Source organism: Leptopilina boulardi, unplaced genomic scaffold, assembly GCF_019393585.1.
Source record: "Leptopilina boulardi isolate dan_hultmark-lab unplaced genomic scaffold, ZJU_Lbou_2.1 LbouV2_324, whole genome shotgun sequence".
Taxonomy (NCBI): domain Eukaryota; kingdom Metazoa; phylum Arthropoda; class Insecta; order Hymenoptera; family Figitidae; genus Leptopilina; species Leptopilina boulardi.
In genome coordinates, this window is record NW_026137890.1 from 327321 (window position 1) to 355223 (window position 27903).

The 27903-nt window shown below is 27.4% G+C and overlaps 2 protein-coding genes across 2 annotated transcripts in view; one reads left to right on the forward strand and one right to left on the reverse strand.

Annotated features, from left to right (window-relative positions):
- The window catches only part of LOC127284327 (elongation of very long chain fatty acids protein AAEL008004), a 272157-nt gene that overhangs the window by 44193 nt on the left and 200061 nt on the right, over positions 1 to 27903 (forward strand). The window contains exon 2 of the mRNA XM_051309725.1: positions 22236 to 22289. The gene's annotated coding sequence lies outside the window, so the exon portion shown is untranslated. The remainder of the gene's footprint in view (positions 1 to 22235; positions 22290 to 27903) is intronic.
- LOC127284328 (elongation of very long chain fatty acids protein AAEL008004-like) overlaps positions 1 to 27903 on the reverse strand; it is a 73977-nt gene that overhangs the window by 41963 nt on the left and 4111 nt on the right. The gene's annotated exons all lie outside the window — the stretch shown is intronic.

The following is a 27903-nucleotide window of genomic DNA, read 5'->3' on the forward strand; positions in this document are numbered from 1 at the left end:
TGCTTTGAAAGGCAACTTTAGGTTTGCCTTTATTTATTTTCACGTAAGTTCATTATTCATTTTGTATGTTAAAACTCCCATGTGGGCAAAAAACCATGTTCGTTCTAAAAACGTTTAAAGGACGTTCTTAGAACGTTTCATGTCCACCAAATATTGTTCTGGAACATTTTAAGAACATGGATGTTCAAATAATGTTCCAGAACATTATTTGGTGGACATGAAACGTTCTAAAAACGTTCTTTAAACGTTTTTAGAACGTACATGGTTTTTTGCCCACAGGGTCATGGTGTTTATGAACAAAAATAAAATAAATTCGAAAGTCCTCAAGGTTTTATAAGTCTGAATCAGCGAAATTTCACTGATTTATCAGCTTTGTTCGGGTCAGTGGTATACTTATTACTGATTCAGATTTAAAGAGATGATTCGAGAGAGTCAATATCGCTTAGAATGATTATACTTTAGACGAGATAAATAAAGATTTATATAAAAAAAACTTTAATTCTTTTATATTGTCATTAACAATCTTTAAATCAGTAGTAAGGGCACTTATGAAAGTTGATATCCGTGGAATTAAGCAGATAGTCAGATAATCACCTTGTGGTCAAATTGTTTTTTTTCAGCTAACTTTAATGTTAAGGATTTTCAATTAAAGTAAGGTATAGAAAACGTAAAAGTTCTAATGAACAATTTTCTAGAAAATGGAAACTACAACTTGAGACTTTTACTTTGTACAGAAAAAACAATAGCTTTAATTTTTATTTTAGAAATTAATTTTCTTACTTTATTATAATAATAAAATGTCATGTCATCTATAGATTTCTTGAAATTGTAAATATTACATTTATTACATTTACTCTATAAATCTGAATTAGTAAAAAAAATTCTAATTGATATAGTATTATTATCAGCTGCCACTTAAATTTCTAATCATTTTTTTTAGCATTCAGTAACTTTCATATTTCAACGCCTCCCGTTAATAAATGTCTTAATGTGATGAACACTGGTGCATTTAAATTGCGTTTTCAAAACGTTTTGGGGACATTTTCACAACAGAGATGTTTTTCGCTCATAGGGTTTTAAATAATATTTTATTGGAAATTTGTACTTTGTAAAATATAAAGTTCAAATGAGTTCCGATGTTAAAGTGAAATAACCAGGTTTAAATTTTTGTCTATTTTATCTCCAAATAAAAACCATAAGTGGTGCAAAACATTTTTACCATATAAAACAGTCATATGTATGGAGACTGGATTTAACTACACATAAATGAACAAAATTGGACTATTTTAAGAGTGGCAGTCTGAGAAAGTCTTTCGAAAAGAATTATGACATATTTAACTAAGAATTAAAACTATATATGATTTATGTTATGATTAAAAAATTACAAAAATTAGTCCTAGAAAGTTGTACATGAGTTATGTAGATTGGATATTGTAGTTAAAAATCCAAATAAAAGTTTCTAAATTGACATACTTTTCACAAAGCTCTACAAGAAGAATTGTTACAACATACATGATCTATTATTTTGAAGACGATTTGCCACAAAATGAAATACACTTATTGTTAATATAAAGTATCTTTTTCGATAAATCTTATCATAATTATTATAAATTTTTAATTAAAAAAATTTTTTCTTTAACATATGGTGATTTCACGTGAGAATTCAGTCGACCCTTTAAATTCAGCCAAATATATTTTTCTCTTGATCTGTAGTGAAAAAAAGAGATACGTATTTTTTTGGACAAATTTTCGAGTTATGAATTTTTAAAATTTCAGTTTGGGGTCGTTCATTAATTACGTAAGGATGATTTTGGCTATTTTGACCCCCCCCCCTCCCCCCACGTAAGATTTTTTACATGCATTAGCGCCATTTTTTCTATTGAACGTAAGAATTGCTGGACCCCCCCCTCCCCCTAAGAGCCTTACGTAATTAATGAATGGCCCCTTTTGTAAATGTAGACCTATTTTCAATGGCTGATAAACTAAAAAAATAGATTTTTTCAATTTTTGCTAAGTGAAGAAAAGTTTCACTTTTTCTTTTACTTTTCAATAATGTTAACGAAAAAAATTGTTTTTTTCATTTTTCATAATGAAATATGATTTCAGGTTCCAAAAAAAATTTTTTTAAATAATTTTTAACAATTTGTTTTACTTTTCAGAAATTTTCAGAATGCATCGCATGGTGTTTAAATGTTTATTTAAACCTATAAAACTTATCGGCCCACTCTAAATTTTAATTATAACATATTTAAATTTAAAAAACTTAATTTGTTTATAAAAAATTATTATTATATTAATAAAAAATGAAAAAAAAAATTTGTTAACATTATTGAAAGGTAAAAGAAAAACTGAAACTTTTCTTCTCTCAGCAAAAATTGAAAAAATCCATTTTTTTCGAGTTATCAGCCATTGAATATAGGTCTGAATTTATAAAACTGAAATTTTAAAAATTCATAACTCGAAAATTTGTCAGAAAAAACATACGTATCTCTTTTTTTCACTACAGAACAAAAAAAAATATATATATGGCCGAATACATATGGTCAACTGAAATCTCACGTGAAATCACCCATATATAAAAGTTAATGTTTTTTTAACTGAATCAAATATATTAATAACCCCTGTAAAATGAAATTATTATTGACAAATTGTTTCAAATTATAATTTTTATAAATATTATCTTTATTTATTTAATTCAGTTAAAACATAAAATAATAATAATGTGAAACTAAACACCATAGAAAATTCTACACAAATTAATAATGTATTAAATTGTGGGTAATTTTAATAGGTACTGACAACAATGTTTACAATTTAATTTTTAAGGATGTTCTCATTTTATTTAAAATTACATTATTTCTTTTATTTATTGTGTACAATTATTGATGTCTATTTAATAGTGTAGAATTAAAAAAAGGCATTATACATTTGCTATTTTTTATTAAAAAATATCATATACTTTTTTTTTATTTTCAAATTTTATAAATTTTGGTTTCGTAAATATTTTTGTATTAAAAATATCTTATATTTAAAAAAAAAAATTAAATTTAGAAACATTTGGCCAAAGATTAATTTTTTTTTAACTTCCCAAAAAAATATTAATAAAAAATATTATAAAAATTGTATGTAGGTTTTTAAATAAAAAAATTGTTTTTATAAATAAATAAATTATTTTTACATGTGGGCCCGATAGAAGAATTAATAATAATTATAACAAAAAATTATATTATAAAAATTATAATTATAATAAATTAATAAAAAAAATAAATAACAATTAAAATAAAAAAAATTTTATCGGCCCCAATGTAAAAATAATTAAGTAATTAATTTACAAAAACAATTTTTCTGATTTAAAAACCTATAAAATATTTTTATAATTGATTATTTTATTTATTTTTTTTAAGTTAAAAAACCTAATCTCTTGACTAAATGTTTATAGGAAAGCGCGATTTGCATTACGTGCTTACTCTCAATTCCTCTCTGTCATAAGGATCTACTTTAAGTATTCTATTAATTCATTTATCATGAAAAATTTGTATTGAAAATAACATGTGAAAAACAAGAATGTTATATTTAATATATGGAACGAGTTTGTCAAGTTATATATTGAAGTTTATGGGTTTCCTTGAGATACCGAAACAGTTCGATTAAGAAGCAGGAAATTTTTGGAGCATTGGTAGAATTCTTCCTGATAGGTCCTTCATCAATTACATTATCGTTCCTTACACTTTTCTTCAATTGCTTTGTCGTTTTTTATGTACCACTTTTCAAACTGGTTTCAACTTGCTTTCGGATCATCACCCCTTTTACTTTAATAATTCGAATTTTTTCTATATTAAAATACTCCTTTTAACAATATTGTAGTATTTGAGATTTTATTGTAGAATCATTTTCATTACCTGAAATTTTTTAAGACGTGTTAAAAAAATGTTTTTTATTTATTTCTTTTCGGTTTAAAAAACCAAAAACGTTTCTTTCTATAGAAAACTGATTAGAATTTCTATGATAATAAAGGCAAATATATAATTCAGTTGAAACGTATTTTTTCGCAAAATTAAGATTTTTTGGCTACATGAGTTCTTTAACCTTTCCCTTTATTAACGTGGTTTCACTGAAAGATTCTTCCTGATATCGTTTGTTTTATGATGCATTTGTTCTCAAGGACGTTTTATTTTTTATGATTAATGAAATTGCAGTTTTTACTGCATACACATTACACGTTCCACGCATTACATGTATGAAGCACAAGTAATCTCACATAATCTGAGTTTTTTATGTACACAAAAGGTTTTGATTCGTTTGTTCATCGAATAAATAATTACCAATGACACGGGAAATTCTTACATTGATAATCAAATTCTTCATTAGAATTAGAAATTATCTGATAAACTTGTAATTAAAATTATATAATTAACATTCAATGCTCTCTACATATTTTTTAGTTAGGCTTAGATTTTTTCTGTATTTTTTATGTAATTCTTTAGTTTTATTTATTCTTTATTAAATGTTTAAAAAAAGTGTAAATTCCGCCTTGTTTGTTATTTAATTGTTACCGTTAATTCCGAGACTCTTTAATGTGTTTTTTTTAAACTTTGAAGCCTTACGATGCTCTTCTTCACTTCAACAGAGAAAGCACTCATACTTTTTTTTTTTTTACAAATTCTTCGTTGACTCTGCGTTTTTAATAAATATCTTTTTGACAAGAATTATCATGATTCAAGATCAGATTTCATGCGCCTTAAGCCATTTCTCTTTTTCGGTCGACAAGGTCACATTTTCAGACATGAAGGACATTTACAAAATCGAGTGAACGTAGAATTAATATGCCGAAATTAAATGTTCTTTTTGAGGGTTGATGAATCATTAATCTCTCTAATCTACTTTAAATAATTTTAAAAAAATTATGCTTTTACAAATATTGTAAATTTAATTCAATTTAAATTAAATATTAGATAATTATGATATAATTAATACTAAATTACTAAATTTGGTATAAATGGTTATTTTTATTAAAAAAGCAGAAAAATTGAAAAGAAAGGATTTAAATATTTAATATCCATTTAAGAAGAAATAGTTTTTAGTTTAAGAAAAATTTTTATTATTTCTATTGTAATTTTACTCATTAAGTAGCAAATAATAAGAACAACCGTTTAAATCGTATATTGTATAAGCAAAGTTTTTAAGGGTGTTATTCTGGGTCAAAGTCATTGAAATTAATCGGATTTAAAACAAAGCGTCAGCTTCAAATTATCAGGAATTGAATTCTAGTTCAAATAACTTCAGAAATTTCTCTTCTTTCGGAAAATTAGAAAATATACTTTCAGATTAGTTTGTGTAGTTAAACAACAAATCCGCCTTTCGATTTACCATTTTCACTTATATTTACTAACTAAACTCAATGCTATTCCTAATTCAATTTTAATTTATACAGAAGTTTTACTCTTCTCATACAGCAATTAGAGTTCAATTGCCACTACATGCTCGGCTAATTTTGTTGTTTAATTTATCTCCACAGTGCGGAAAGATTTTCTTCTGTGATTTGCTCCAGTTCACTGTTCAGGATAAACTTGTATTTTTTTTATTGTGTATTATTAATAAATCGATGCTATATTCATTAATATTTTACTTTTTAGTATTAAATTTTTTTTTAACTAAAACAATAACGTTTCTTTAATAATAAAAGCTGAAATGTATATGATTAAAAATGTATGATTGCGTACTTATATTTCATTTCAAGAGAAACATTTCATTCTCTATCAGAAAAGAAGCCAAAAATTTATTTAAAATAAAATTTTATATAACGTTTCTATAACAATTCTAGTTTCAATAAATGTGCAAGTTTGAATCATAGTTATTTTTTAATGAAATATTTACAGTTAAATTTTACAAATCCATGAGGAAGATTCTACAATAAATCTGTGAACAATGGTTTCTGTTTTTTTATGAATTAGATATCAATTTTTGAAAATTGAAAATGGATGACAAAAAATTTTTTTAACTGTTTGTATTTGCTGTAAACTTGTTATTCAGAAGTTTTCAAAGTCGCTGATTATTATGAATCGTACATCAGATTGAGAAAATATTACTATGATGGTATAAAAATTTACAGCAAAATCTAGTCCACAGAGTTTTTTAAACCTGGTATATAAGGGTTTTTAAGGTCGCTGAATTTGATTTTGACCTTAAAATTGAAATAGTGTCGACCCAGATAGCACAACAATAATTTGCAATGCCAAATTATAAGTTTAGAATGTAAATTTGCTGCAAAACTGTGGCAAATAGCTATATGTCCTCGCATTGCAAGTTTGCAGAAAAATTTTTCAGAAAAATTGCAGGAAAATTTTATGACAAATTTTAAGAAAACTTGAGCAAATTATCAGCAAATTTTCTTCAAGTTTGCCATAAAAATTTTCTGCAAATTGTATGTAACATTTTTTTGCAAACTTGCAATGCAAACTTCGCAAAGCGTGGACATATAGCTATTTGCCACAGTTTTGCAGCAAATTTACATTGCAAACTAACAAATTTGGCATTGTAAACTTGCTGAAGAATTGCTGCAAATTGTTGTGATATCTGGGGAATCCACTATGGCGAACCTATTTTTTAAATTCATCGGATTCGCTCGAAACTCATCACTCTGGGGTTACTGTGTTTTACATTCGATAAATTAAAAAAAATTTCGCCATATGGGATCCGACATTTTAAATTTTCAAAATCTGGTTACACACTCGTAATCAGCGACCCTGAAAATTTCCTAGTAACAAGAGTCAAGGGAATCAAACATATTTTCCGTTTTTTTGTCCGACTTATTGAAAACCTCAGAGTAACATCCCAGCAAACACGAATACGTAATGGTTACATTGAAAAAAAAATTTATTTGATTCAAATACTTAAAATTATTTGAAAAATATTTAATTGGTTCAAATACTTTTATTTGGATCAAAAAAATATGTATTTGATTCAAATAACTTGAATTATTTGAATCCCATTTATTTGAACCAAATAAATCGCATTTTGTTTAATTAAATAATTGAATAAATGAATTTATTTCATACAAATACTGAGTTACTTAAAACTATTCATTCATTTATTTCACTCAAATATTTCGTTTATTTGATACAAATAAAAAGTATTTGACACAATAAATTTATGTAATTGATTCAAGTAAACTGAATTATTTAATACAAATAATTCGTTATTTAATACTAATACACTATTTTATCAAGACAAATAAAAAAATATTTCAATCAATTAAATATTTATTTGAAAGGATAATAATGATTTACTTAAAACAATTAATTTATTTATTTCACTCAAATATTTCGTTTTATTGAAACAAATAAAAAGTATTTGATACAATAAATTTATTTTATTGATTCTAATTAATTAAATTATTTAATATAAATAATGCGTTATTTAATGTTAATACACTATTTTATTAAAGGAAAATAAAATATTTTGATCAATTAAATATTTAAGTGTAATGAGAATAATGAGTTATTTGATATACTATTCATTTTTTTATATATATTATTTAATATTCTAAGTCCAAAAGTCAAATATTTTTTCATCAACAAAAAATTAATGTTTACAATGATTCAGAACAACGAAAAACGCGTTTTTAAGAAAAAAAAATATATATTTATACTTTTTTTTTTGAAAATCCAACTGGGGTGATTCATGATAATCATAAAGCATATAATTAATTATATTTTATAAAATGCATTTAACTTTAACTAAATGATGTTAAGAACTTTTCTGAGTTAGATATTTTGCAAGTTCAAATGGCATCAATAAATTAACATTCGTTTTCACGTAGCGTAGTTGGTAAAGCAATAGACTCATAGTCCGTATGTTCGATTCCCCCATGCGTTAGATTTATTTATTTCTCAGGTTTGCGTTTAATCATTAATTCGATGTATGAATTAGATTTGAGAAAACTGTATATTAATTTTTTGTTGAAAATCAAATAGTTTTTGTTTTGGTCAAGTTTCAATATCCAATATTATTGAAATTCTATGTTATATAATATTGAAATATTAAAAAAATTGATGTTAGCATAAAAATTGACAAAATTATATTGCAAGGCATTATTAATGAAAAAAAATTCAAATAGGAATCTTACAACAAAAAGGATCAAACATTTAATGACATTTGTGACTGAAGTATTACAGAACATTTGTAGATTTGTCATAATGTTATAATTCTAGAACAGATAGTTATTAATAATTTCTAGAATAAGACAAGCATTCTGTTCTAGAAATGTCATGTAATACCCTACTGAAAATCCCTGTATAAGATCTTGTATAATTTCCTGTACAGGATCAGCAACTGAACTTGTACAAGTTCTGACCAATTCCTGTACAAGAAAATGCATACGAATTGCATACGATCTCACACATGAACTTGTTCCAAATTCGTATGCATTTTCCTGTACAGGAACTGGTCAGAACTTGTACAAGTTTAGTTGCTGATCCTGTACAGGAAATTGTACAAGATCTTATACAGGGATTTTCAGTAGGGTAGTCTTTCAGCACAGTTCTAGAGCAGAAGCGGGACAACATTTCTAGAATATTTGTGACATCTATGTTTTAGAACTCTTATAGAACATTTGTTACAGAATAATTTAAGAACAAATTTCCGGATTTATTCTATAACAAAAAGAGAATATTGTTCTAGAAAGGTGACATAATATTGTTATATCACAATTCTAGAACAAAAAAAGTACAAAATTTCTAGAACATTTGTGACTTAAATGTTCTGTAACACTTATGGAATATATATCTAAGAACAGTTCTGGAACAAAAAAATAAAACAGTTATGTAACATATTAGGAACATTAGTCTAGAACACTGTTACCATTTGGTTCTATAACTTCTACATGTTATTGATAGATAGAACAATTATAGAACGTGTTTGCTGGGATGTTTTAAACAAATGCTATTGATTTTTAATTTTTTCCTGACATATTGGCTACGCCATCATGAAATTGTCGTGTTAGAGAAAATGTAACCGCTAACGACTGATTCGAATTCAGCGTAAAAAAATACGTCAAGAAACGCTTAGGGCGCACTCTCACCTCTTGGGTTCCTACCTGCAGGAGTTGTTATGGAAACGTGCAGGAGTAAGAGAGAGAGAGAGAGAGAGAGAGAGAGAGAGAATTCAAATTTGAATTTATTATCTCTATTATCCTTTTAATTTAATTTAATCTCATACCTTCTGTTGTGTGTATAAGCTATTCTTTTTTTAAAGCACTAAAAAATTTGAGAATTAACTCTCTAAACATTGACGAAGTCAAAATCTAACTCTCTTTTTTTTAATAAAAATACTTTGCAGTTGCAAATATTCATCAAAATATTTCATTAATATTGAATAAATAGATTTTTTATTACTTCCGTATATTATTCTACTCAGTCATCACTGCTTAGTGATGACTTTTTAAAACATGATAATAAAAAATTAAATGAAATACTTCCTTACTTATGAAATTTGAAAAAATATAATAAAAATAGTCAAGTACATACCTAGATGAATATAAAAATATAATAGAAATTTAAAAAAAAGCTATAGGAAATGAAAAAAAATGTGAATAATTAAAAAGTTACGAAAGCAACAGAATAATTGATTATTGCCATTAAGTTATAATCACTTTATAACATTTGTGTGATTGTTTTAATTACACCTTGGGTAAATGTTAAAATCGGAATGCACTTATGATACTAATTAATGACAGGAGATAATTAATTAGTGAGTTTTACGCACTCTGGTAAGATCTTTTTTTAATAATTTTTGCATATTTTTCGCACGTAAACATAGCTCAATTAGTAATTTTTCTAGTCTACTTACTCACTCGTGTTTGGACTGCGTAACGAGAGCGAACCTATAAGATGCGCAATGGAAACTATAAATTCTTTTATTTTTTTTCAAAGTTAACGAATAACAAGAAAAAATAAATAAAAATTCTTCTATATTTTTTGCAAGCAAACAACATTGTAATTAATATTTGAAATGACTGTGCTTTTATGATAAATAGTTTGTTTTTTGTAGATATTAACTGTACATTAAAGAGAAATTACGATTCACTATATTTACACCTATTTTTTTCATTATTCATAATAATGGTTACTGATCCTCTACACCTTTTATGTATAGTTTATTAAGTTTATTTATTCAAAAGTTACCTCTTCCAACAGCATAAAAATTGTAGTAAATATATTAATAATAAATAAGTAAAAAACAATTATTAATTATAATTAGTAATTAGTAATAATTAGTTAGTCACTTAATTTGGTCAATTAAAATAATACTATTTTTTAAATTGTATTCTTTACTTATTTATTTATATATTTTAAAGTGAATGATTTCATATTAAAAAATGTGATGTAATAAATTTAATGATTCGTGAACTAGGAAACGAAGGCATTCAGGAAATATCTTTAGGAATGAAAAAAACAAACCAGATAAAAGTTGTTTGTCATTGTTGTAATGTTTGAAGACAGCTTCTGAGAAAATAATTTATTAAGAGAGTTGCGCTTTTGTAAGATTTCAGTGAAGTTCATAATATATACAAAAATCCATAAGATAATTAAGGCTTCTTATAAATTTATAAAGGCTGTTGAATCCTCTCGCTTTTTCGCAAGAAACTTCACAATTTAATTTAATGGTTCAGAATTATTTCTTCAAAGGTTACATTAAGCTTCTTAATTAATTAGCCAACATTTACGGTATTGCACTAATATTTGCCAATTTAACGCGAATCATTTCCTTCATGAAAAACTAATTCTTACACACATCTTACGCAGTTTCTACATTTAATGATTTTATTCTTTTACTTTCGTCAAGTCTTGCACGTCAATTCATAATTATAACTTGATTATTTAAAATTGTAAAAGCTGTCGTACCTGTCTACGACGGGTTTTCTATATCTCCAAATAATGTTGTCTTTACATATATTGCATAAAACTATTTTTTAATTTTTTAAATTTAATTTATTAATTTATGTTTATTACAAAGCGGGATTAATAAAAAAAATTAATTAAATAATTAATCTTAAAAAAGTGAGGATAGATCGGTTCAAAATGTAAAGACCCCTGTCTTTGAAAGCTTATAACTCAGGTAAAAAAATCGCATTACATTGAGACAACTAGGAGTCAGCAGCTACACTATTCCTACGTTACTATTCGAAATTGCAAAAAGCAGAAAAATTTTGTGCATCACTTATGGATTTAAGCACAGAAAAAACCTGAATTCAAATTGAGTATAGATTCTATACTCAATTTGATTCGCAACAAAAATGAAACTGGTTGTTTCATTTCGAGTTCTAAGGTAAAAGTATCAAAATGAAACAGGCAAGTTTCATTTTGAGAAAAAGAAAAATGGAAAAATATTGTGAAATAACGAATAATTTTGCACAAAAACATGAAATATAATAATTACAAAGAAGTAAATAACACGCTAGACTTAATATATTTGATTAAAAATTGCTTGTAATCGCGTAATAAAATAATAAAGGAAATATGTTTTTAGGTTAGAAAAATGAAAACATGTGTTTTGACAACAGGAACGGTACTGCCAACTTAAATAATAGCGGTAAATTTAAAAACTTATGAAATTAATTATTATCTACGTAAATAATAATAAATAATTTTTATTTAAAAACTTCTAAATATTCGTACTGGTCAAAATAATCTTTCTGGTGTTGTTGAAATATTAGAAACAATAATTGAAATACAAAATTACTCTGCTTATGATGCCAACTTAGAAATCTGAAATTCCAGCCAATATCATTTTGAATAACATGAAGTTTGTCCCATACTCATTTCGATACCCAAAAGAAAATGAGTTGCAACAAAAATGAGTCCAAGTTTTTTCTGTGAGAAGATAAAAAATACATGGTTTTTTACACCATTTTGACAACGGTCTACTTTGAAACCTTATAGCTTATTCAATAAAAATCCTATCAGTATGCGAAAATTTTTCTATAATATTTAAACCCTTCTGAAACATAATATTAAAAAAAATTTCGCTTAATTCATTAACTTTTCGAGATTATTTAAAAGAAAGTTAAAAAGTTATTTTTTTGACGAATAAACGCACAGATTTGAAACAAATTGCAAATTGCGTAATAAAAGACTCTTTCAACGAAACAAAAATAAAAAATTGTTTAAAAAATTTTTCCAAAAAATTATTCATGAAAATGTTTTTCGTTTTTTGCTTTATTACTCTCATTAAAGCAAGGTGCGGACCGTGATGTACACTTTTGTCAACGGCAGGGCTCTGAATAACAGTAGTATACTACCGTCCCTTTTTTCACAATTTTTCTATTCTTAGTTTTTATTTACAACTTTACACGGAAAAAATAAGTCGCTCAAATTTTCATCGACTTTGTAGAAGAAACAAGGGGGATATTTCGTGATGTCAAAAGTTCAGATTTTTTCTCAATAATTTTTATATATTGAAGAATTATTTTAGTATGTTTAGGACTTTATTATTATTATTTTATTTATCAGATGTAAAAAAATACATTATTTAATTTAAATACCAAATGTTTCAATCAAATTATTTCTATTAGCTAAATTTTTTAAAATAATTTTGAAGTATTTTTTAAACAGTAGAGTAGAGTGGGGCGAGAACACCGTGGGGCGAGATCACTATTTGGCTTTTATTTTTGTGTTTTATGACTTAGAAATTTTATCTTTCACGTCAATTATACTTATGGTAGTGTGCATATATCTCGAAAACAAAAAATAATGCCATCTCAAAAATTTAACCACCGATTTATTATGACTTAAACAATATTCATGATTTTTTTCGCGCTTCTAAATAAGGGAGAACATGTTTAACAGTTATAAACAAATTTTATTTTTTAAACAAATTGTTTAAAAATTAATATTTTTTACAAAAATTAATTTTTTTCTAAAAGTTTAAGATCTTCTGCGTTAAAAACATTCACAACATTTTTCTCTATTTTTAGTAGGAAAAAAGTTATAAGTAAATTAAAAAAATATTGCTCAAATTTGTTATTGTAAATATCTCGAAAAATATTAAAAATTTCAAATTCATTTGTACACTTATTTAGCACCACTATCACTACAATTTACCGAATTTTGAGAAAAATCCGAGACATGACCCCGTATTCTCATATGAAATGTCTCATACATCATGTTACAAATTATAAAATGAGAAAATAGATATAAATAAGAATATCAAATAAATTTGTTGTCTTTAATATATTAAAATGCACCTAAATATACATAAATAACTCCAATTATGTAAAATTAAGTAGGGGAGACCGAGGAGGAAAGTAACAGAGGAGGAAAGTAACAAAGCTTATAACTTTTAAACAAATTATCGGATAGACATGGTTCAAACATATTTTTAGTCGGCACTGTTCCCCCTTCCTCCTCCATAGTGTGTCCGAGCCTGACAGGAAAGGTTAGGTCTGATTCCGGTGTGACGTGCAGAAAAAACGTCAAAAGTAAGTTTTCGTTCAAATTTTCAAATTCTCGTATTTCTTAAATTTTATTGTTTTTCAAAATGTGCCTTTCGTTATTTTGTAGCCTTATTATCTGTCTTTAAGTTGTGCTTAAACAAACAATTTAACAGTTGTGTAGTTTTAACTTTTTTGTTGACATACAAGAAAAAATCGACCGAGGAGGAAAGTAACACGCTACTTTTCTCCTGTTGTCGATATTGTCCATGTTTTAATTAATGATTGAAGCAAATCGTATTTAATTTTACGAATAACAGAGATTTATTTAAGAAAAACCTGTGATCTAGGTAATCATAAAATATCTTTAAGAAAAAAAATGAGCTAAATTCATAAAATGTTCGATATATGTGCTAAATATGTCCCATATATGTGCCAAATAAGTATAAAGTGTACTTAAACTTTTATGTGTTCCTAATAAAAATATTTCTAATTAATAATAGTCATTAGTCTAAAGAATTTTACATAATTTTATATTGTTACTTTCCTCCTAGGAGCTTGTTACTTTCCTCCTCGGGGGTGAGGAGGAAAGTAACAGATGAAGAGCTTGCGTAAAAGTTATACTGTGAACTGTCAATTTATTATAAATGTTTAATTCAAATTTTATTTAAAAGGTGAATGTCCAAGCTTTCATTTAATATATTGGACAAATTTATCCGACAAATATTTTTAATGCTAGCATAAAAAAACTGATTTTTGTTACTTTCCTCCTCGGTCTCCCCTATTGACAGTGATTAATTTTGAAAAATCAGGCGCGTAGGAACGAATTTTTTTCTGGGGGGGTGTAAAGCTCGAGCTTTGCCCCCCCAGAAACGAAAATAAATTTATAGAAACGAAAATAAACCTCTAGAAGGGATTTGGACACTTTTTACCCAAGGTTTGGTCAAATTTTTTGGGGGGGTCAAATCATGACCTTTGCCACCCCACTTTTGTGACTGGGGGCCAAATGCCACCCCCTGTTCCTACTCCACTGGGAAAAATTTATTCAAGGGGGGGGCCTAGGAATTGTGACGTAATTTAGAGGGAGGGGGTTCCTTCGGATGTTACTTAATGTGACAAAGGGGGGAGGGGGCCAAAAAAGGGCTAAAAATGTGTGACGTAATTTATGGACGAAGCCTTACAGGGTTGCAACGGTTTCAAAAATTTCAAAATTTCCTGACATGTGTTCCAGACCATTTTTCTTAAAATTTCTTGACCAAATATAAAATTTTTGTAATAAAGTTTTAGGTTATTTTGTATAAAAAAATTCAATGATATTAACAATAAAACTTTTGATATGGTTATTAATTTAAAAAAAAAAATTTTATATAAATTAAAAAATTATGTATTATATTTATTATAGGTTCAGTTGGGGTAAATGGGGACAAGAGGTGTTGGAGCTTAATTTACTTAACTTTTTATTAACTTAATTTAAATTAAGTTCAAAGTCAATATTTTAACCTCAGATCACCTACAAGAGGTTCTGAGTATTGCCAAGCTTTTATCTTGACAATTGGCAGCAAGATAATTCAAGTTATCGCTAAATGCATAAAAAATTGAAAATCAAAGTGAAACTGTTTCAGTATTTTGTCTCGCATTTCAAAGAAAACAGACTTAAAAATCATACAAAAATTTTTTCTTATTCCAACTATTATATATCTACTACAAATTTTTTCCAAGTTTTTTCATCCCTTAATGCAGTAATATACTTAAGGAATCTTTTTTCTTAAATCTTTCTTAGAAACTATGCTGTCCCCATTTACCCCAAATTTTATGAAATTTTCTAAATGTTGGGGTAAATGGGGTTTCATGCGTTTAAAGCTTATCTAAATTTTTTTCTGCTGCATAAAATTAAACCTGGAAATGTAAATAACAATTTAAAAAAAATATAAACCCGCAAATATTACCTTTTAAAGGAAGAAACTTACGTAATTTGTGAAAAATAGGGCTTTTGTTCCCATTTACTCCAACTAACCCTATATTGTATTATTATTGTATTTTGTATTGTTTTTTAAAAGTTTAAAAAAAGAAAAGAAAGGCAGTGGTATTGTCAACTTGATCATTTAAAATTTACACGATTCAATTACGGCAAATTAATTTTTGAAAAAATATTTTATAAAATTCCCTGACTTTTCCAGGTATTCCCTGACCGTAGCACAGTGGCCGATTTCTCGAAAAACCTGGCCAAAAATCGAAAAATGATACGATTTCAACCAAAATTGGTATACCCATGTTTTTTGGGCTTCTGAATTCAAATTTTACATTGGTTGTGTCAAATTCAAAATGGTGGATCTAAAATGGCCGTTTAGATTTTAAAAAACTTTGCTGAAAATCGAAAAATGATACGATTTCAATCAAAATTGGTATATCCATGTTTTTTGGGCTTCTGAATTCAAATTTTACATTGGTTGTGTCAAATTCAAAATGGCGGATCCAAAATGGCCGTTTAGATTTTAAAAAACTTTGCTGAAAATCGAAAAATGATACGATTTCAACCAAAATTGGTATACCCATGTTTTTTGGGCTTCTGAATTCAAATTTTACATTGGTTGTGTCAAATTCAAAATGGCGGATCCAAAATGGCCGTTTAGATTTTAAAAAACTTTGCTGAAAATCGAAAAATGATACGATTTCAACCAAAATTGGTATACCCATGTTTTTTGGGCTTCTGAATTCAAATTTTACATTGGTTGTGTCAAATTCAAAATGGCGGATCCAAAATGGCCGTTTAGATTTTAAAAAACTTTGCTGAAAATCGAAAAATGATACGATTTCAATCAAAATTGGTATATCCATGTTTTTTGGGCTTCTGAATTCAAATTTTATATTGGTTGTGTCAAATTCAAAATGGCGGATTCAAAATGGCCGTTTAGATTTTTAAAAACTTTGCTGAAAATCGAAAAATGATACGATTTCAACCAAAATTGGTATACCCATGTTTTTTGGGCTTCTGAATTCAAATTTTACATTGGTTGTGTCAAATTCAAAATGGCGGATCTAAACTGGCCGTTTAGATTTTAAAAAACTTTGCTAAAAATTAAAAAATTGTATGATTTTAACCAAACTTAGTATACTTACGTTTACTAGGTTTCTGAAATCAAATTTTACATTTGTTTTATCAAATTCAATATGGCGGATCCAAAATATTTGCTGGTATTATAAAATTGCGTAAATGTGTTAGAGCTTATTTTTTTTAAATTACAGACAGTGCTTAAATTTTAGTTTAAAGCGAATGCGAATGAAGAAAAAGTCAGTCTTTCACGTTCAGTTGCACCGCCGGCCGGTGCAACGCGCTGTCGGTAAACCGCGCTTAGTGAAATAAAAAGTGATACCAAAACTGCAGGGGCAGCTTGGGGCAACTGATTTCAATTAAAATGAATTAAAAATATATTCTAGTTTATGATAATACCAGGTAGAGCGCGGATATCGGTGGATTTCACAACTATTTTCATGATTTACGTTGATAAAACAATACAAAAATCGTCGCCATGAATAGCGATGTTTAATGTCATTTTTTAAAAACTGTACGTTTTAAATGTGATTATAAATACATTCAACATATTTCATACACCTTTGTTAATAATTCCCAAAAAAAGATATTCAAAAATCTGCTGTATATTAGTATATTTTCACTATTTTAACTGTGACGAAAATTTATAGTTATGAAACGTTCTGAGTAAATCTCTGGCAAAGATCACTTTTACTTGTTCACATAATAAATTGGTGATAAAAAAAGTGTAATTTTTTTTCGCAAAATTATGCAGTGAACCCTCCTTTATAATATTCAACAATAAAAAGTATAAATTTCTAAAAAAAAATTTTTGACTTTTGGCCAGGTTTTTCGGGAAATCGGCCACTGTGCGTAGCAACCCTGTTAAAACTCTAAAATTAAATATTTTCAATACTAAGCAAAATGAATTTAAAAAAATAAAATTTAATAAATTTACTGAGATAATAAATAATAATTTAAGTAATAATTAGAAAATTTTAGATAATTTATTAATAGTTTTGTTTAAATTAAAATTTTTTAATGTTATTCCATTTAAGAAAATTTCTTTAATAATTTAATTGTTTCTACGTACCGAATTACTTTTAGTAAGTTTGAATAAATAAAATATATTGTTATTATGTAAATATTAAATATTTATACTACAAAAATTTTAAATAATACCTTTTTAAAAAAAGTTATTTTATAATGTTTCACTTTTTGTTTTTGAATTAGTTTAAATATATATTAAAAAAAAAATTTAATGAAAAATGTAAATTTTAATAATTAATTGATAAGGTGAAAAAAACTGGCGTCTGAATGATTGTCTTTTAAAAAATGCGCAAGGTTGCTATTACAAAAAGACTGTGCAAAGTAATCATTATAAATGAGTGAAAGTACGAATTTACTTTTGTTCAGTCTCATTGGATAAACTTTTTTCATAATTTTACATCAATTTCAATATTTTGCTGTCACTCCTATCAATGTTAGAACATATTTCTCAGTAAATTAAGACAGTTTTTCAAATTTCCGTTTGAAAATGTTCACTTTAAAATAAATTTTTTACTTATTCAACTTTACAACTTCGGAAGATGTTTTAAGATTTGTTCATAAACCTACTTGTATAACTATGTTCTTCTATGTTCTTTTATACATGTATATTGGATTTTTCGAAATTTTGCGTTTTGTACGAGTTAATCGCAAAAAACCATGATTTCATGGGGTTTTTTATGATTTTTACCATGATAATCAAATTTGCGCCAATTTTCACTATCATTTTTGTAATCAGCGCACCAAAATACGTTAATATACCAAGTTTTATAAAAATTGGAGGTACCCCTACTTCGAAAGTATATCCGAATTCTCATTTAATAGAATTTTAAGTGCTTCGAATTTTTAAATGCTTCAATTTCCAATTCACTGAATCTTAATTAGTCCAAATTATTTGTGCTAATCGTTATTTGATAGAATTCTTCAAACGCCTAATTTTAATTTATCCGAATTTGCAAATGTCCAAACAAATAATCGTCAAAAAGATTTGGACGCTGGTTTTAAATAAAAATAAATAAATAAAAATTTTGTTAAATAAAAATTTGGATAAAATTAGATTCTGTTAAAGGATAATTCATAAAATGAAAATGCGTTTAAAAAATAATTATATTTATGAAATTCTTCAAATTGAAAATTCTAATTATTTTTATGGAATAATAATTTTTGAAAAACATCAAAGTTGTATTATTAAAGTATAATTGGTGCCACCAGAATAAAATACTCGGGATTATTTCCTTCAGTGCGGAAGAAATGAATTGTTTTCTTTTAAAAAAGAAAAAGAAGCTGATTTTTCATTGCATTTATGAAAGGAAACTGATTTTTCATGAAAGAAGAAACGAGTTTTATAATTGAAGAAAAATGACAATGTCCATAAATAAATAGATCGTTTTCATTTGAAGTAGATGGATGGAAAGGGTTAATGAAATCCAAAGGCCTCGGTTTCGAAGGTCATGACCGCCATAATATTCCCGATTGGTCTGGAGATCGTGCATTGGTGGCAATGGCAACGGCAACACAGATGGCAGACGAACGGTACTTGTCATGGAGAAAGTTAAGCGGAGGGAGAGAACGAGAGAGAAAGAGCCGCTTCTTGGTGAGATTTTGCATCTTCCTTTGATCCCTTTCAACTGGCATCTCTTCTTTCTCGTTTCTCTCAGGCAAAGAGGCACGTTTGTGACCCAGAGGGTGTTTCATCTCACCAGCATAGCAGTCAACGAGACTGGCAATGAACCAATAGCGTTCTACGTTAGTGGGTAAGTGGGCCAGTCTGCACTACCTGATGAATAAGTAATGGGTCCTATTACAGAATCCGTTACGCTCATTTACCCAAGGGACTTTGTCCCATCATATGGGATTTTCACCTTGCCTTTGGGACCGTTATTTTTTCATTTGATTTTTACTTTCGTTCGTTCGAGCTAGAATTCCCAAGGTACATGCCACACGATGACAACACAGCTATGTGTTTATAAATGTCTGCTTTCGATGACTTGATACAAAGTTAATATTGGTCCAGTGTGACGTGGCTGATTTGTTAAAGCCTTTCGAATTGGAAGTGAAATCGAGTTCCAGTTTTAAGATTGTTTTTGGGTTACGTTTACTTCCTTTTAGTACGTGTATACTTTTCCATCGGGATAAAAGCAGGAATGTGCTGTCTTAAATATAGTCAATATCATGGATATATTCCTCAGTAAAGACACTTTTCGGTGTATAGACACAATTATGACTTGTAATATCTGTCTACTTTTTTCTCGTTCTTTTTTTTGGAACTTCCAGTTTATTAATCCATCTGGAATTGATTTGTTCTCTTACAGACTTGAACTGAATTTATTTTGGGTCGCTTTCAATCAATTCCAATGTTTCTTCAGAGATCTTAAAATTTCATCTTTCTGGAGCACATGTAAAATTACATACATTTTTTGCTTCATGAGTTTTATATTTTTTCAATCTTTTTTGGCATGATTCTGTTAAATTTATGTTTAAAATTTTTTTGGTGAAAATTATTTTGGAAAGCTATCACAAACTACTTTGGACTCTATTGAATGAGTTTAAGCCCTTTTGAACTAGTTTTAAGTAGTTTAAACTAGTTTGGACTCTACTGAATAACTATGAACCGTTTTCTGATCAGTTGTAAGCATTTTAGGCTACTTGACATTTGGACCAGTTTAATAATTTAATAATAATGTTATTTTAATAAAATTTTAGGGTAAACCATGCAGTAGTGTGCCACCTGAAGTAATCTTTTTAATTAATATTGTTTTAAAAATACAATTAAGATTTTTTTTCAATTTCTTACACGTTCCTTATGATATACAAAACTACTAAATCAGCCATATTTGCAAAAACAAATTTTTTATTCGTTAACAAATTTTTCAAAGAAACAAGTAAAAAAAGACAGTAGTATGTTGTATGTTGATTTCAATGAGTATACAGTTCCATTTATACATAAAATTGTTTTCGAAATTCTAAAGTTCAAAGAAAGTGCTACTTTGGCCGATATTAAGATTTTTCTAGGACACGTTCACACGTTGTTGCACCTATCCTAGAGATCATATAGTGTGTAGATGAGAGTACTATCTCTATCGAGTACCGTCAGATGCTGTTAACCCACTTACTGGCAAGGTGCACAGCAAATCCCGACTTTCGATAACCGAGCGTGTAGCATGCCTCTTATTGTCGTTTCTCGTTATACTATAACTGATACTTGACTTAGTATCCTCTTCATTCAATTTTTTCTTCAGTCAAAGTATTGAAAAAAACCTCCAATTGAAAACCCATTCATGAAGTAACCGTTGCTTTTTTATCACTGTCAGATAAGCTGACTCACTTTACTTAAATTTTGTACCGTCTTGTAATTTCTACTCTTAATATTTGTCAATTCTCTTTAAATCATTTATTTTTATAACTTTTTTCTTTCCCAATTTAATTTTTATTATAGATATTTTTGTAACAAAGTTTTTGACATATTGTTCTGAAAATTTATTTTTAAACATTTTTGAAAAAAGCTTTCGTTAAATTAAGAGAAATTCAATATGACTTAAAAAATCAGACTAATTGGATAATTATATTATGATTGAAGTAAGAGTTGAATGACTCGATTGTGAAAAACGGTACATGTATATCGGAAGAGCATGAAATTTAGAAACCGTTCCAATGCAGAGTTCAAACATTAGAAAAACAGGAATTACAGGTTCTGGCTGAGTATAAAGCAATCGATGAAAAGTGACCGAAATTCCTTTGGATGCTTCTTCGACTACACCGAGAACACACCTTCTGTTTAAGCATCTTTTTACTTTCATAATGCCTTCCTCTCGGGGCCAAATGGGACACGTTAGCGCCTTCGCACTCTGGCGTCCTCGTTTAACTCTCTGCGATCAATGGAGAAAGAAAACTTTAGATGCTGCCTCCGTATACGTGAATCTCGAATCATCAAAATGAAACGGTATTTAAGAAAGGCCTCTGACTTTCGGATAAGGACCGTCTTAACAAGTCTAATGACATGACCCAATAGGCTTTAAATGTTTTCACTTCTCATTATAATAATTTTAACGCTTCAAGTAAACAAAATTCGTATAATTAAAGAAAACTTTTTTTTCATTAGAGAAATACGTTTGTTCTTAACATTAAAGACGTTTTTTGAATCACTGAAAATTATAATTTCGAAACTCAAATTGTTCATTTTAAGATGTCCTTGAATTAAATTTTCAATAAAAAAATATTTTTCATGTATCATATCCTTATGGAAAAAGTATTGAAATAATTTTCGATTGCTTTTTTTGACATATTTCGATGTGGCTAAAGTGAAACTTTACTGTAACCTTTATGATAGCTTACTGATGTATCAGCATAATTACTATTAATAAATGTTAATAATTATCACATTCTGCAGGAAGCCTGCAAACTTTCCGCAGACTTTCAGTCTATTAATGACTGTAAAACGTTTGCAGACATTCTGCCGTAATTCTTGTTGTTCAATAAGAATATGTAGAACAAATACCTTTTTAAAGCAATATACAAATTATCATTATTTCAATTTTATCAGCCGCAAGCACTAAAAGTTAGTAGTGGATTTGTGGATGACCCCAAAGAAAGAAATAAACTTTTAAATAATGTAATACATGTTTTAAAGTTTAATTATCTGAAATCTCAGTGATAATGTATATATTTAAAAGGCAAACTTTATATACTCTTTAAATTATTAAATATATTAAAATTTTGAAACATTTTTTACAGAAAGATAGAATGCTGCATTCACCAGAAAATCTTCACCTGAGTATTTCGACATCGGTGAGTTTAAAATAAACTAAAAGTTTTATTCTCGTATTATATCCACGAAATGATGTTAAATTATCGCGATCAATGATACTTTTTTAAAATATAGAACTCAGAAATATATACATTAAATAATTAATTATCCAGTAAGATGTAAAAGACATCGCATCCAAATAAATTTGAGTGGTATTTTGCATTTTCACTTTCTTGACAGATTAATGTAATCACTTTCTAAATATCGTAAAATGTGTGTGCTAATCATGAACTCATTCGGAAAATTTTTTTTCACTTTCTTTGCACTGAAAATATTGATATGTGGACAACTAATAAGGTTTATTGCGCCTTTTGTTTCGGACTGTAAATTTTCTTTTAACAAACGTGTCTCCTTTACATTTTACTAAACAGAATAGCACACTTAACTGACAGTTTTGTCAGTCTAAAATTAACCACTTCGTTTGGTAGATTCTACTGCCATAAGAGTAGGATCTACTATACGCTCTTCTCCCCCTTTTCCTTAAAGTACGATATTTCGTAAATTAATGTTTCTTGAAAAGACAACATAAGTCGAATTCACCAAGGGGCCATTCTTAAATTATGTAACACTTTTAAGAACCAGTCCTTTATTTCTGTTTAAATTATTTTTAAATTTTTAACATAGATTTTTTATTTTTCTTATACAAAATCTTCAGTCTTGTAAATTGGTGTATAAATTCAAAAATGTTTATAAGCAAATATATATATATTTTGTGTTTCATTTTTTCAAATTAAAAAAAGTACGTTAAGTTACCATTAAACACACACCCCCCTCCCCCTGTAACAAATTATAACGAATATCCAAAACCCCTCCCCTCCCTATAAGCTGTTACGTAATTTAAGTATGGCCCTCAGAAACATATGGACACTTGAGTTTCGCCTTGATATACTACTTTCATAAACAAATTGTCACTTCTGATGCCAATACTGTATGCAAATTATTAAAATACATATTTTTGCATTCAAGGATTTTTAAATCTTTAAAATTAAACGCAAAACATTATTTATTTCGATTCATTTTCATCTTTTTATTGCCTTTTACAGAATGATAATTTCTTGTAAAAATTCAATTTTGAAAAGGTAGAACTGCGATGTCTTGCCAATATAAATAAACACATTATTCGAAATGTACCATAACTGATTATTAAATTTACTATTAAGTGATTTTATATAAGTGTAGATGGATAATATAAAACGGATGTAAAAAGAGTGAAGGAAGCACATGAAGTAGAAGAGAAAAGAAAAACAATTGAATAAAAATTGTACTTTGTTGTTAAATCGTACTCGCATGAGTGGATCAGAATTGCCGAAAGAGACAGGAAAAGTGTCCATTATCTACGAGATCCAATTGACACGATTGATCCAAATACTCTTGGCCCGTTCTTAATCGATTATTTTATTACGCAAACTTGTTTCTTTGGCGAGAAGTCGACCAATATATTTTCACGCAGTCTTAGACAGGTCGTGTGCCAATGCACCGAACTTGTAGGAACATTATTGCAAACCAGTTTTCAACAGACAGCGCTGCCTCGAGGTTAGGCCACTCTTTCTTGGATTGCAATAATTAGAAAATAAGGTATACGCGATCGTAATGCCACAAAAGCGAAAATCGTTCATCACTTTCACATCTTGTGATCAAAGACCATATAATATGTATGAAATACAGTAAAATAATTTACTCAAAAAAGACATTTTCTCTGATTCCGATGGAACGATTTCTATAAACTGATTGGTGTCATCAATAAAAATTGTACTGTCTCAAATAAATTTTTTCTTTTATATAGAAGCAGCAAAACAGTTTAGAAATTAATATTCCATGTTTTCATTAAGGAGTTACATCCTGTACGCAAACAACCCTGTGGGCAAAAAACCATGTTCGTTCTAAAACCGTTTTAAGAACGTTGTTAGAACGTTTCATGTCCACCAAATAATGTTCTGGAACATTATTTGAACATCCATGTTCTAAAAATGTTCCAGAACATTATTTGGCGGACATGAAACGTTCTAAGAACGTCCTTAAAACGTTTTTAGAACGAACATGATTTTTTGCCCACTGGGAATTATTACGGTTCTAAGGGAATTTTTTTTACAAAATTGTTAAGGATGTAACTTCTTCATGCACTAATGGCATAAATTACATATATTTAAGTTTTCAAAAAATCAAAGATTCTTGTGCGACCATGCTTTTCCAACTCAAAAAATATTTGACCGATTGACTTGAAAAATTGAAACATAACAATCTTAAATATATTCTTTGATTTTTTAAAAACTTAAATGTATTTTATGCCATTAGAGCATGAAAAAGTTATATAATTTTTTTTTGCGTTCAAGGTGGTGTAACATCTTAAACACTAACCAACGATTTATTAATAAAATTCAAACTAAGATGTTTGCAATAAGACTTCAAAAACAAAATTATTTTTTCATATACACTGTAGAAAGATTTTTCTTTGTTAGAAAAATTTATTAAAATAAACCAGACATTTGTTTAGACCAAATTAATATTTATTTGAATTGAAACAAATTTTGTTTAAAAGAAACAAAAAATTGTGTTATTACAAAAAAAATCAGACAAGTACGAGTTACACTTGCATTGAAACCGACGGTTTCGTACCCCGACTTTTTTCAAAAATTTTTATTTTTCGAAAAAGCTCAATTTAAACAACTTTTTATCATGTTTGTTAAATTTTTCCTATAATCTGCATGTAAAAATGAATAAATTTGAAGCCCTTTAGATAAAATTTTCTTAGTTTTTGGAAAAAAATTCATGATTTTTATCGAAAATTATCAGTTTTTCCTTGAAAACGCTATATGATAATCAATTCCAATCGAACGGAAGCGTAAAAATGGTACATTTATTTTAAATAATACTTTTCTCTGATTAAAAACAAACTTTTAAATTTAATGGCAAAATTTATGTATACAAAAAATATAACTTATGAAATTTTTAATGATTTTTTTTAATTTATGAAATGTCGAATTTGAAACATTCCAAAAGTTTTTACTAGAATTAGTGTATTATAAGAAAATATTGCATATTTAATATTTATATCCACACGGAGAGAAATAGATGGTAAGAACTTATGATCTTAAGATGGTAAAAAGTAGATATTATCCGGTACTATCATTATGCTACTCGGTACTATCAAAGATGTTACAAAAAGTATAGTTATGTTACCCACTATAATCAAGATGTTACTTCGTACAATCTGGATAGTAACTGATAGAATCTAGATTACTGTCCGTATATGTAAGATCAAATATGGTACCTGGTACTATCTAGATAGTACCCCGTACCATCTATTTCTCTCCGTGCATTATTATATTAAGCATATTCAATTGCAAATGTTAATTATTATCAAAAATAATTAGCCTAAATAATGAACAAAATATAATTTAAAATTTTATCTTTATTTCTTAATATTCAAAGTACTTTGAATTGCAAAATTTGGTAAAATTGCATCTTTCCAGGTGGATTTTGAAAAATAATAAATTTAGTTAAGATAACTGCTTAATATAATAGGGGAGACCGGGACTGAAAGTGCCGGGGGTAAGTTGTGCCGATAGGTATCAAAAACAAAATTTTTTTTTTTGAAAAGTGGAAGTGAGAGAAATATTATTTTACTTATGCGCATCTTTGGCAACTATTTTGATTTTGTCTGCTTCGCGGAATAATTAGCTGTCAGTAATTTGGTGCTTTGGAGTGACTTACGTGCAAGTTTTCATGTTATACTTTTTGGTCTATTTTTTGCATTTTTAAAGATATCGATACGTATTTTTTTTAAATGATCCAAATTTATCGACGGATTTAATAGTGTATGAAACCTAACATTTAATTTATCTAGTTTTTTAATATTTGATAAAAAGTGAGCGTCGGCGCAACGAGGTTAATTGTGCTTTTCGCTTGGGGCTAGTTGTGCCGCTGTCAATCGCTACATAACCATAATATAATATTGCCTCGTTTGTTCGAATAGTTATTCCAACCCGAAATCAAGAGAAAAGTGGATTCAATGCATCGTTTACAAAAACTGGGCACATTAAAAATGTGTAAAGGGTAAAAAAAGGGTGAGTTATATGTGTGTCAATTGTGATTTCAATAAATCGTATTCCGAATAAGTATTCCTGCCTTAAAAATTATTTATTAATTAGAAAGTAGAGTTTTTACAATTAATTAACGATACAAATAATTATTTCAAAAAATATTTTAAAAGACTGACTAATTATGTAATTGTAAAATTTAAGTCAGAAATGTTTATTTATTTACAAAAATATATAAATGTTACGATTGTTGGAAAAATCCTTTAAATGTTTATAATAAAAATACTTATTACGAAAACTATATTGTAAGTGACTGACTAACTATGCAATTATAGAATATAAGTCAGAAAATGTTTATTTTCACTTACTAAAATCTATAAATCTTCAGATTTTTCCTAAAAACCTTTAAAAGTTTATAACAAATGATTAATATATAATAGTAAATCATATATTGGGAATAATTATTTTATTTCTTACGCGTAAAATCATTTGATTCAACTGAAACAACTAAAAAATCTTATCGGCACAACTCTCCCCATCGCGGAATTCAACGTTCCGTGTTGCCTTGCTGCACAAAATCATTTTTTACAAAAAAACTGTTCAAAATTATCAAAAAATAATAATGGATTTAAAAACTACATTAAATTTTAAAATAGATAGACTATAGATTAAAACAAAAAGTTCTCATTTTACTAGCATTTTATTTAGTTTTCTCAAAATCGGCACTTTCAGCCACGGTCTCCCCTATAGAGTAAATTTTGATTAAAATAAACGTCAAATATAATTTTGTTAATTTATGAATGTTTTAAACATTAAGTACTTATTGAAACATTTTCTTCTCTTTTAGTAAAGCTAACATTTTATAGATAATTTGTTGTTGAAAATTCGCAAGTAATTTACCGAAATTACTTTCGACTGAACTACAGCTGTTTTTTCGACATTTAAAATCTTTACAAATCTAGATTAATTTTATCAAATATTTATTAATAGCATAAGACTTTCTCAGATCCATTTGAATTACTTTCGATTTCTCTGAACAACTTTGAATTAGTTAAATAACTTTAAAATATTAATTCGAAACTAATATTTCTATAAAATTTTGATTTTTCCTGACTTATTATAATGGCATTATGTATTTACAATTTCTAATATAAAAATTACAATTTTCTTCTTAATTGAAATGTGATACATTTAAAGAAATGTATCTTTAAAAATATTTGTTTATTTAATGTTATATAAATAACATTATTTGGATTACTTTTCTTCTATTTAATGTTATTATATGTTATTATATTTATTCTATTTAATTTCTTCTATTGTCCACTATTTTCTGCTATGTCATTATTTATTTATTACTTGGATTTTTTATTTTTGTTATTGCTGTAAGAATTACTGAAAATGTTTGTTTGTTGGGAAGTCTTGTGTTTTCTAAAGGTAAGGTACAGAAGTTGGAAAATCGACTTCAAAAAAAGTGTTGTTTACTTTCTGTTGACTGTAGAGTCTAAATAATTCATTTAGTGAATACCGAAGTCAGCACAAGCATTCTAAAATTGTTAAG